Raw genomic sequence first — 11,401 nt, 5'->3', positions numbered from 1 at the left:
CCCACTGCACTGCCCTTGAATCTGCCAGCTCTCTTCGGGCACAGTGGAACAAATGCAGAGATCCTGATCTGGTCCCAAGCACAGGGGCCCAAAGGCCTGCGGTGCCATGTGGGTTGCTGCTAAGAGCTCCCGAGCACTGGTCCTGTCCCATGCCACCAGGGGACTGGCAGCCTGAGCTCTTAGCAAGCAGAAGGAAAGCTTGTATTACATGTGACTTGGCACCTTATGGGCTCTGGTTTGAAGCAAGATCCAGACCAAAGGGATCAGTTGCCTGTGGAAGCTTGAGTGGGGAAGGAGGAAGGTGGTCCCCATCTTCCAGAATGCACTGAGCCAGAATTGGGGGAGTTTTCTTGGCATGCAACTGAGGACAGTTCAGGGGACAGGTGCCTGATGCCTACTGTGGCCGGTCCCAGGCCCAGAGCTCAGGAAGCTGTGGGCACGCTGGGCAGAAAGGCAGGGCGCACATGGCAGGCTGAGGGAGGCTGAGGTAGGCGCTGGCTGCCCCAGGATCACTGCCCTTGAATGGGAAGGGCCTTGCCTAGAGTCTGGAGTTGAGCTGAACAGGAAGTGAGGGTGACAATCACTGCTGCCACTTCCATTCATATGGCAGCTCCTTAATGAGTGGTCTCTCTGCCTTCCCAGATACATGGTCAGTCCTTGAGGCCAATTGGCATGAGGCCAATTTCCCTTGAGGTCCCCATGCGAGAGCACAGGAAGAACTGGCTTTGGTCTTTCAGCAATAGTGGGGAGGTTAGACTCGAGCAGCCCAGAGGATGAGCAGGCCTTCACCTGGTGGCTGCTGAGCTGCTCCTCTGCTTCCGAGCCCCCTCCTCCAGGAAGCCTTCCCTGACCTTTCCAGCCAAGTGTGCTTTCCTGCTCTAGGAGTGGGGAGCCCCTAATGTTTTTATGCCACTCAGAGCTGTGCACCCTACGTGGTCATAGGCCCCCTCTGTCGCTGACTCACGAGTGCCCAGAAGATGGAGATGAACACATCTTGCGTGCCTGCTGCATGCCAGGGCCTGGCAACTGCTGGGAGGAGTGGGAGGGACAGGTGAGCGGGATCTGCTCCTTCCCCTCCTGGAGTGGCCTGGGGGTGATGTGGGGATGGCACAAGCACCAAAGTCTGCCAGGAAGCTGCTCCCTGGCCTGTGCATCTGTGTCTTGGCCTCTGAGCTGCCTCTGGTTTTTCAGATGGGGCAGTGGAGGCTCTGGGAAGGTGGGGCCTCCCGCAGGCTCCCTCTGCAGCTCTGGTCCACCAGGAGGAGGGGGCGCAAACGGAGATGGGGCTCTCTGACCCAGGACCCTCTCCCCAGTGTTCAAGCCTATCAACATGTGAGACCCTGCTTCCTGGCCCTGGCCAAGTGCCACGACCAGAAGTCTGAGGGGCCGGGAGACCAAGGCTACAGTTAGTCCAGGTGCCAGAGGCCTGGGCCACTGCTGGGTGGGGTGAGAGAGGCTCCCTCCTGGGGTTCATGGAGTGCAGGCAGAGCTCCTCACCCTCTGCCAGCTTCGCGTTCTGAGACGCTGCTGCACAGCCTTCCACAATGTCAAGGCTCAGTGAGAACACAGCTCCTACCATACCTCAGACGTTCTGAAACCCAGGCACACTCACCACCTATCTTATCTGAGCGCCCAGCACCCCTGGGTGGGAGGTAGCCTGGCCTGTTACTCCTTTGGACTCATGGAGCTGACCCGGTGCCCCCAGCTTGGAAGTAGCAGAGCAGACAGGAGGACCTGAACTTTCGGCCTTTGTGTAAGGCAAGGTACCGCTCTGCCTTTCCAAAGAGGACAGCTCTTGGCTGCCCCTCCCTCCATCAAAACAATCCAGCCACAGAGCCGGTGCACTGCAGATCCCTTGATAACACCCAGCGACACTTGATTCCGCACCTACTGTCTGAGAATGAGCAGCTACTTTCCCCACGGCCCTCCCAGAGATTGCCCTGTGCCCAGCACATGCCCATCACAGGCCAGCAGCCAGCCCCCTGCCCCAGGCCCTAGCGCAGGTGAGGGAATCATCAGGGCAAGGGCCGGCTTCTCGGTCTCGGTTTTCTCATCTATAAAACTAGTGCTAGCGCCGGGGAACTGAGGAATGGGACATTCCCTGATTATTACAGGCCTGCAATCAACTCTCAGAGTACCCTGGCCCCGGCCATTTACTAACAATCAAACCATCTCTTCCAGAAAGGGCCACCACAGAGGGACCAGGCCAGCGAGGGGGCCACTTGCCTTGCCTGGGTCTGGCACGCTGGCGTCCTCTGCCTCTCTCTGTTAGTGTCTTCACTCACAGTGAAAACCAGAAAACCAAGCACACTGTCCCCCACGGGAACCCCCGGAGGGATGCTTGGAGCGGGTAAGGATTACAGATGGGGAAACTGAGGCCCTGACTTGTCCCCAGCTGAACACTGGCCAGGTATCCCCCGCTGCCTCCCCGCCGGGCCGCTTCCGATGGCGACTCGACAGCCTTACCTGGCACAGGTGCCCGGCTTCGTGGGGCGGGCGCGGGGCGCGGGCTCCCTCGGGTGGGCAGTGCCCGGCCAGGCCGGGCCGGGGTGGCGGGCGCGGGGCGCGGGCGCAGCGGGGAGCGCGCGAGGAGGCGAAGAGGCACGGACTGGGCTCCGCCCGCAGGAGAACAAACAGGTTTTCTCCGGCCGCCCGGAGCCTCGCCCCTCGCCCCTCCCCTCGGCCGGCCCCTTCCCCTGCCCTCTGCTGGGGTAGGTAGATGCGCCTGGCACATTCCGCACATTCTCCCGCCAGTGTCCTCCGCCCGCCCGCCCCCTCCGGGCCCCTCCCCGCGGGGCTGCAGGAGAAACCAAGGCCGGGCAGCCCTCGCCCAGCCCGCTTGCTCCCGGAGGCTGCGCCGCCTTGGAAAACTTCCAGGCGAATTCCTCCGGGCTCGCGGCCCCGGGCCGGGCAGCCTCCGCCACGTGAAGGGCCCCCGCTGCCTAGTGGCGCGATCTGGCCCCGGCCCTGGGCCAACGACTTCCACAGATGCTGTCGGGTTAACTCTGTGGAGAACTACTGTTCCTAGATCCATTTTACAGATGGAGATCCCAGACAGGGGCGGGAGCGCGTGGCGCTGGCGGCTGAGATCATACAGGAAGTCCCGGAGGCAGGGAAGCAGGAGAAGAAACTGAGGGAGCCGCTCGCCCTGGAAGGCCATCCTCGGGGGTGGGGGTGGGGAGGACCTGGGGTGCCTGAAGCACAGCAAACGGGGCCACCTCACGGGCCAAGTTGGGAGACACAGCCAGACCGGCAGACCAAATGCAGTTTGCTGTGCGTGTGCAGTTCCTTCGTGCCTGCTGAGTACTCGCTGTGTGCAAGGCCCTGGGCTGGGACAGGGTTGAGCAGTGCCAAGAAGCAGCCCCGAGCCCCACCTCCCAGGTGAGGGGACCGTTAAGCAAGCCCAAGAAATGGCATGGAGTTGGCCAGGAGTTGGCACATGAGGATGATAGGCTCAAAAGAATGGACTGGCAGGTTCTCCTTCCTCAAGGCCTGCCAGTTCTACGTTCCCATGGGCCTCCCATCCACCCACTGCTCTCCGTGCCCACTGCCATTGCCCTAGTCCAGGCCTGTCCTGCAGGACCAGCCTCCTCGCTGGTGTCCCCACCTCTGGTCTTGCCTTCCTTCCTGTCAGCCTCGACACAGAAGTCAGGTTGATAGTTCACACATGTCAACAAGTCTTCCATGGCTTCCTCTTGCTCTTGGGATCAAAGCCAAACGCCTCTCTCTGCAGGTCCAGCCACTCTGCCCCTTTGTGGGCTACGTTCCAGTCACACTGGTCTCCTTCTGTCTTCCGAATGCATCACATGTGCTCTCACCTTGGGGCGTTTGCCCTGCTACTCAGACTCCCTACAATGCCCTTCGTGCCCGCATCTCCAATTCTTCACTCAAGTGCCCACAAACCTCTCCTGCCTGCCACCAGCCAAGTTGGTCACTTCCCTCACATGACATCAGTCTGGCAAAGTGGCTGTCATCCTTTATGGTTCTAGACTGTGAGCTCTGGAAAAACTCATCACTGGACAGGGGGACAAGCACAGGGGATCTGAAGGATTTGCAGAAGGAAGGGACAGAGGGTTGACTGTGACTGTGGAAACTGTCCTCATCCTTCTCTTCCTGGGGTTCATCAGATAGGCAGGAAGTGACCGTGTGTGCTTGGGTGGGTTGTATACAAAGTCACTTCAGTTCATCTCTGTCTCTTGCCAACAAGCATTTTTCCGCTTCCAGTACCACGTGCCCCAGTCCGTGGCCACCATCTAATGCCTCCCCTTCCCCACCGTGGCTACTGGTGGCCATGGATTTGCCATGGCAGCCTAGCTTCTAAACACACTCACTATCTGACCTAGGGCATGTCACACTCCCTCTCTGGGCCCCTGCCGCCTTCAAGAGCCCTGTCCTCCTAGTGCATGGAGGTGGAAAGTAGAGGACAGTGTGTATCAGACATGGAGGGGAGGAAGAGGGAAAGGCCAAGCTCACTCCAGAGCCCGGAGTCAGGGTGGGCCAGCAGGGAGCATGAGCAAGAGTTGTGTCGCCCCAGGGCCTCGAGCTCTTCCCATGTCCCAGGTGACTCAGCCCCTGCCCAGGCCAGATCAGTCAAGACGGCTCCAGCCAAGGAGACCAGCTTTCCCTCAACTCCTCCCTCCCAGCTGGGCTGCCAGGCCCTGCAGCTGATCTTGCCTGCAAACGGGTTTGACTCGAACGGTAACTACCCTGCCCTGCTCTGCCCATCTGTCCACTGCCCTAACAGAGTCTTCCAAGGATGCTTCCCACCCCCACCCCCTGCCAGAGCCACCTCCAGTCACCTCAGCCAGACTTCCAGGCCCCTGCTGGCTTCTTTGGCCTCCTCAGGCACCAGACATGCCCAAATGACATGGACCCAGATACACTAAGTGCTCCAATATCACCAGGACCATGCACAAGATGCCCCCTGTGTTTGGAATGATGTTTCCTTCCCAGGGCTGCCAGGGGACCTCCTACTCATTCTCAGCTACAACACCGTCTCCTTCATGAACCTGCCCTTGGAGCCCCTCAATTTCTAGGCCAGGGCTCTGGTGGCTGCCTCCACACTGGGCTCTACCCCTGCCTGGCCTGAGCTTGGTCCTGTCCCTCCCCACTCACACCTCCTCTTGTGCCTTGGCCCCCATGTCCAGCTCTAAGACCAGCCAGCCCCCTCGGCTGTGGCAGAGTTCTCCTGAAGGCCCCCAGCAGTACCACTCCAGGGGACAGGGCAGTCTCTCCCCACCGACAAGCAGGCCACAGCAGGACCCTGCTCTGAGGGTGTGAGGTGGGCTTGCAGCCGGGGCCAGGCTGGGCTGTCCAGGCAGGGGAGAGGCCTGGAGGGGAGAGGTGGGGAGTGGCAGCTGATGAGTGCTGTGCTGAGAGGAGCCACAGCTCATGAGCAAGTGAGGGAGATGGAGTCTCTGGAGAATGGCAGGTGGCTGCTGGGAACAGAGCTGGGGCAAGCCGGTCTAGCTGAAGACTTCCCAGGCTAGGGAAGGGGAGATGACCTGGGCAGTCCCCACAACAGCAGGGCAACCGATCCCAACACTCCAGCTGGACACATGGGGACATGGAGGCCCGGGGAGGGACAGGATCTAGCCAGGATCGTGTAACTAGTCTCAGGCAGAGTTGGGCCAAAAACCTGGGGCTCCAGTTGCTCTGGACAGAGCCCCCACCCAGCTGGAGAGAAGCTGGCGTGCTCAGGTTGATGTGTGGGGAGGGCTGGGCTCCTGCTTACACCCTCAGCCCCTCCTTGCCTCCTCCTTTCACGGGCCCGCCCTGCTGCCTCATCCTCCTAAGCTCCTCAACCGGTTTGCACTTGATGGGTGACTCCGCTGACTCCAAGCAGGGTGGGTCCCCTGGGGCCAGGGGTCCCCAGGTGTGGCTGCACACAGCATGGGCCCTATGGAGCCCCTAAGCTGTGAGGCTGGGCCTCTGTGTTTGCAGCCAGCCCCCCTGCTAGGAGCAGGTCCCGCCCCTCAGCATGTGGGGTGAGCCCTCCACCGTCCACCAGGTCTTGCCTTTGGGGCTCCCCATCCCACCCTCAGCCTGCACTCCTGGCTAAGGGGCTGTGGTCCCCCTTTCTGGCGCGCACGCGCACACACACACACACACACACACACACACTGTCACTTGCCAAATGCCCCCACTGCACTGCCACCCCCACCCTGCCCAGAGAGTAGTCAGACCCAGTCACGGCCTAGAGCAGCTCGGATGCAAGGGACTGTTTGCTGTGCGGAGAGTGGCCCCACTGGGGGCAGTGGCCTCATCTTAAAGCTAGGAGACAGGAGGAGGTCATGCATCTCCTCAGAGGGGCCATGTCCTAGCATGTCCCCCCTGCAGCCTACACTCCCACTGCCCTTTGAGTCCATAGCTTCGGATAAGCCCAGGAAACACTTAGCCATCAGTCTAGGTCTGTGTGACCCGATGCCCCAGAACACAGACTCTGCCTTTCATCTCTGGCTCTGAAGCAGCCCCAGGCCAGGCCTCCAGAGCACGAGTGCACCCACTGAGCCAAGGCCTCGCTGGCAGATAATCCCCGCATGCCCTGAAGAATGGCTTTTTGCTGCTTCAAGAATCATCCACAGATCGGAAAAAGAATGTTCTAATTGGAAAACCTCCCCGCCATGGTTTTCCGGAGTTTTAGTACAGTTGGCCGGCAAGGAGGCTCCTGGGATGAGGAAGAAGAAAAGTCATGAGGAGGAGACAGTGGGCTCCCTGCCCAGCGCCCCCTCGTCCCCAGCTCAGCTCAGCCACTGTTGGCGAGGGGCTGCGCTCAAGGCTGGGCGGTCCTCATCCTGGGGACTCTGTCTGGCCTCAGCTGGGAGCTCCTCCCCGCAGCCTGGCCGAACCCCGCCCCCAGAGGCCCTGCTGCTGGCCCAGGATGGATGCCCACCGGGCACCGTGAGCACAGGCCGGAGGAGGAAAGGTGTAGAAGCTGCCGCCTACTCAAGAAATGGGAAGGCCAGAGGCAGTGTTGGGGTCTGTGGGGCGCCCCAGACCTGACTGGGGCCCTAGGCTGGGAGACCTGGTGGGGAGATGCAGGCTGCCGTAAATATGAATGCTGACTTCTAACGCTAGATCTGTCCCGAGGGGAGGGAGCTCTGACTCAGGGGCCCTGCTAAGCCTGGCCTGGCTAAACCACTGGCTGCGGGAGCCGAAGCCACAGCAGCTGGAGGGTCTGTCCAACTCCAAGGGTTGTGGATTTGTTCCTTTGGGTTGGGCATTATCCATGCACTTGGGACATGCCCACCTGGGAAGGAGAAATGCAGTGCGTCCTTGAAACTCCAGTGCAAATACGAGTCGTCTTCACACAGGAGAGGGCAACTTACTGTGACTCCCCTCTTATGGGCTGGATGCTTCTTCATCGGTCTTTGCCAGAAACCTCCCTGGGTGCTTATCTGCCTTGATTTCCTCAAAGGGAACAGCCTTTGAGGACTAGAGGGGAGAACAGTTCAGCGGCTGCCCTTCATCCATGTGCGCAGGACATTTCAAAGGTCCCTGCCCTTTGGACTGTGGTCCCTGACCCTTCAAAGCCAGATCTGCTGCTTTCCTCTTCCTTCCTCTGCCCAAGTTGCTGCTGGCCAAAGCCCCCTTGGCAGAAACTTAAATCTCAGCACAGGGGGAAGGGACTGGCTCTCATCACAAAGAATTGGACCACCCTGTCTGGGGATGCATCTGGCCTCTGTTCATTGCACTTGGCCCCAGTAACCTGTACTTGGTGACCCTGAACTTGACCAAATGACTCTGGGCTTCCTGGGATCGTGCCCTCTGCTCTTCCTCCCCTTCCTTCACCACTTGTCCCATCTAGGGTCTCTAACCTGCATATGTCTCTAGAGCTCCATTGGTCACTACAGGTGCCACATGTGACTATTTAAATTTAAGTGAATTATAATGAAATAATATTGGAAATTCAGTTCCTCAGTCACACTGGCCACATTGCAAGGGCTCAATAGCCCTGTGTGGCCAGTGGCTACTGTGGTGGACAGCTCAGAGGGAGGACATGTCCATCATCACAGAAAGTTTTACTGGACAGCGCCACCCTATATATTCTGCCTCTCCTTGGAGGGAGTTCTCCACTTCCTCCTCAGCTGAAGCCGGGCTCCCTCCTCCAACGAAGTCCCCTGAAGCCCTATCTATAGGATGCTCTTCCTTCTCCCACACCTTGCCTCCCTGTGGGTAGACTAGCCTGTCCTTGGATGGAAGCCTCTCCTCCTCCAAGGCTCAGACCAGCTGGCTATAGCGCACAGCATCCGACATTCGGGCAGTCGGATGGATGCACTGGATGTGAGAACGTGCCTGGGAGGATGGGGTGAGGGCGTGAGGTGGGGCAGTGTGTGTGACCTCAACATCCCTGCCTGTGGACAAGCCATCCCCAACTCTCAGGCTCCCAGGTGTCTCCGGAGACCCTGTGAACCCCACTGCAGCCACCTCTTCCCACAGGTGCAGCCTCCACTCTCCTGCCCCAACCTCCTCTCTGCAGCAGGCTTGCAACCAGTCCTGCACTGACCGCCCTTTCCTCCCTTCGTTCTCGCCCTGGTCAGCTTAGGGTCCATGACTGTCACTTCAACTGAGTTCTTGTCAACATCTTAATCTTCTGTCCCTTTGTCACTTCCACCTGTAATGGCATCAAATCTGAACAAATCGAAACATCTTAATACCTGCCCCGAGGCAAAGAACTGCTGGCACAGGTCCCACAGCTGTGCAGAATGGCGCCAATGCAAATTTCTGGAGTCCCACTCCTTCTCCTCGGCCCTCTTTGTAATCATCCCTTTCTCTTCTGCATCACAGAGATGTCCGTTTCATTTGGATCATTCCCATAAACACATTTTTTTAAAAAAGAACCTCACATGACCCCACTCTCACTTCCAGTTACTGCCCCATCCTCTGTTCCTCTACTGAGCAAAACTCCTCTGAAGAGTTGTCTAGACTCACTGTCTCTACTTCCCCCTAGTCTCTCATAAACTCCCATAAACATCAGGGTTTCAACCTTCCACACCCCTAAAATCACTCCTGTCACTAATGATCCCCATATTGCCAAACCCAGCATTCACATGTCTGCCCTCACTTACCTCTTAGCCACAGTGGATCACTCTCTCCTTCTCAAAAAACTTGCCTCTCTTGGCTTCTCTGACACTCTGCTTATCTGCACGCATGAAGGTTAGGAGGACACACTCTGGAACCACACGGTCTGCGTGCAAATCCCAGCTGTGTCAATTAATAGCTGTGTGACCTTGGGCAAGTTACTTGCCCTTTCTGAGTTTCAATTTCTCACCTGTACAGTGGCGGTGAGAGTACCAGTATCTACCTTCGGGTGTTGTTGTGAGGTTATAGGAGATGGCGTATATAAAGTGTTTAGAATATTAATAGATAGACCTTGTTACATGGTGGTGCTCGATGAATGTTCGCTGTTGCTACTATCGTTACTTGAGATCATCACATGGATATCTAAGAGTCAACTCAAACTAAAAATATTCAAAACAAAACTCCTTTCCCCCATCCTGTGCCCTCCAAAACGCTCTTCCCTCGATCTTCTTCATCATCAAAGGCACCTCCCAGATGCGCAGGCCAAAGGTCTAGGTGTCAACTGATTTCCTTTCCTTCCTTCGCCTCCCATGTCCAATCAAGCAGCAAGTCCTGATTGGTGCTCCACCTCCAAGACCTATGCAGAGCCCACTTCCACTGCCACCACCATCCTCGTCCAGCCTGAGTCCCCCCAACCCCACCTTCTTCCTGGTCTCCTGGTCTCCACCCTTGGCTCACTGCATCTACTCTCTGTAAAGCAGCGAGAGCCACCTTGCCCTGTGCTCTCTATCTGGGTGACAAGGTGACTGTATTTCCAGTTGCCCAAGCTAGAAACGGCCACCATCTGAGGCTTCCCCTCCAGGTCTCCTTTACCACATAAGCCTCATTTCTATCTCCAGACCTTAGTGTTGACTGAGGTCACCCCGCGCTGGTTACCTCCCACAGCTCTGACGTCTCAGTTTAGTGGTGGTTGCCTCTAGCAGAAAGTGGTCCCTAACCACCAAGACCCAGCCGAGTGTCTCTTCTACCTCCTTCTGCCCCGGGACTTATTACCCCGCAGAGTCACTCTCGCCAGCCTCTCTCCTCCCTTCCTCCTGGAGGTAGGAAACACACCTCGTGTTGGTCCGGTGCCAAATGAAAGTGGGAAGGGATAAAAGATCATTTAAAATACAGCGTGTGATCAAGGTGGCATTTTGAATCTGTGGATTAAAAGGTATCATTCAAGAGATGATGTTGGAATAACTGGCCATTTGGAAAAACAAGCTGGATTTCCTACCTCACACTCCACACCGAAATAAACTCCAGATGGCTCAGAAATTTAATGTAAAAAAAACGAAACCATAAAAGTACTAGAAGGAATCCTGGGGTGGGGACGACGTTTCTTAGTATGTCATGAAAACCAAAAACCATAAAAGAAAAGATGGAGAAATTAAAAACTTCTGTATGGTAAAACCCACCATAGCTGTCATTAGACAAATGACAAATGAGGAAGAGTTATTTGCACTACCTATGACAGCGAAAGGCTTAACCTTTCTAAAGTATAAAGAGGGTTCCTTTTAAAGCAATCCAATAGGAAAATGGGCAAGGAAAGCAAGGAGGATCACAAAAGAAGACCAGAGAGCTGCCGATTAGCATATGAAGGAAATGCAAATGCAGTCAACAGTTTCCACCCCTGCCTCAGGTATGTGAGACTTAAAACCCGTGGGCAAAACCTGGGTTCCCTGGGGTTTCAAAAATGAGCGCTCATGTCCCAGGAGCCCTAGCAGTGGGAGGATAGGTCAGTGCAACCTTCCAGGATGGTGATCGAGAAATATGTGACAAAATGAACGATGAGAACTCTCTTTGATCCAGCAATACCAACATTTAAAATTCTTTTTATTATCTCGTATATATAAAATAGTATGTATGTATTAAATGTGATGCAAATAAACATCTTCTCAGCCCAGCACCATTATCTGCGCATTCTGCCCCCAGCCTGGTACTTGGGAATGGCCTGTCCTGGCTCAGATGAAAGGCCAACTTTTCTGCTTGTGCCCTAAAGTGCATCTCCTGTCGCCTACTCAGGGACATCTTGCTAACATTTCTCCCTTTCTCATGGGTCATCAATTACTACTCCCTCTTGACTGGATCATTCTGAACCGGATGCAAACATGCTGTAATTCTTCCCACCATAAAAATTAAAAAAGTTTTCTTGACCCCATCTTTCGCTCCAGTTACTCTCTACTTACTTTCCTTCTTCCTTTTGCAGCAACGGCCCTTGAGAGAATCATCTACACTCACTTTCACTCTCATCACCACGCAGAAATGGCTCTTGCCAAGGTCACTGATGCTCTATGTTGCTAAATCCCATGGTCAGTTTTCAGTTCCCATTTTACTGGAC

This window comes from Propithecus coquereli, unplaced genomic scaffold (genome assembly GCF_000956105.1).
Source record: "Propithecus coquereli isolate 6110/MARCELLA unplaced genomic scaffold, Pcoq_1.0 Scaffold643, whole genome shotgun sequence".
NCBI lineage: Eukaryota > Metazoa > Chordata > Mammalia > Primates > Indriidae > Propithecus > Propithecus coquereli.
Note: the sequence above shows the minus strand (reverse complement) of the source record.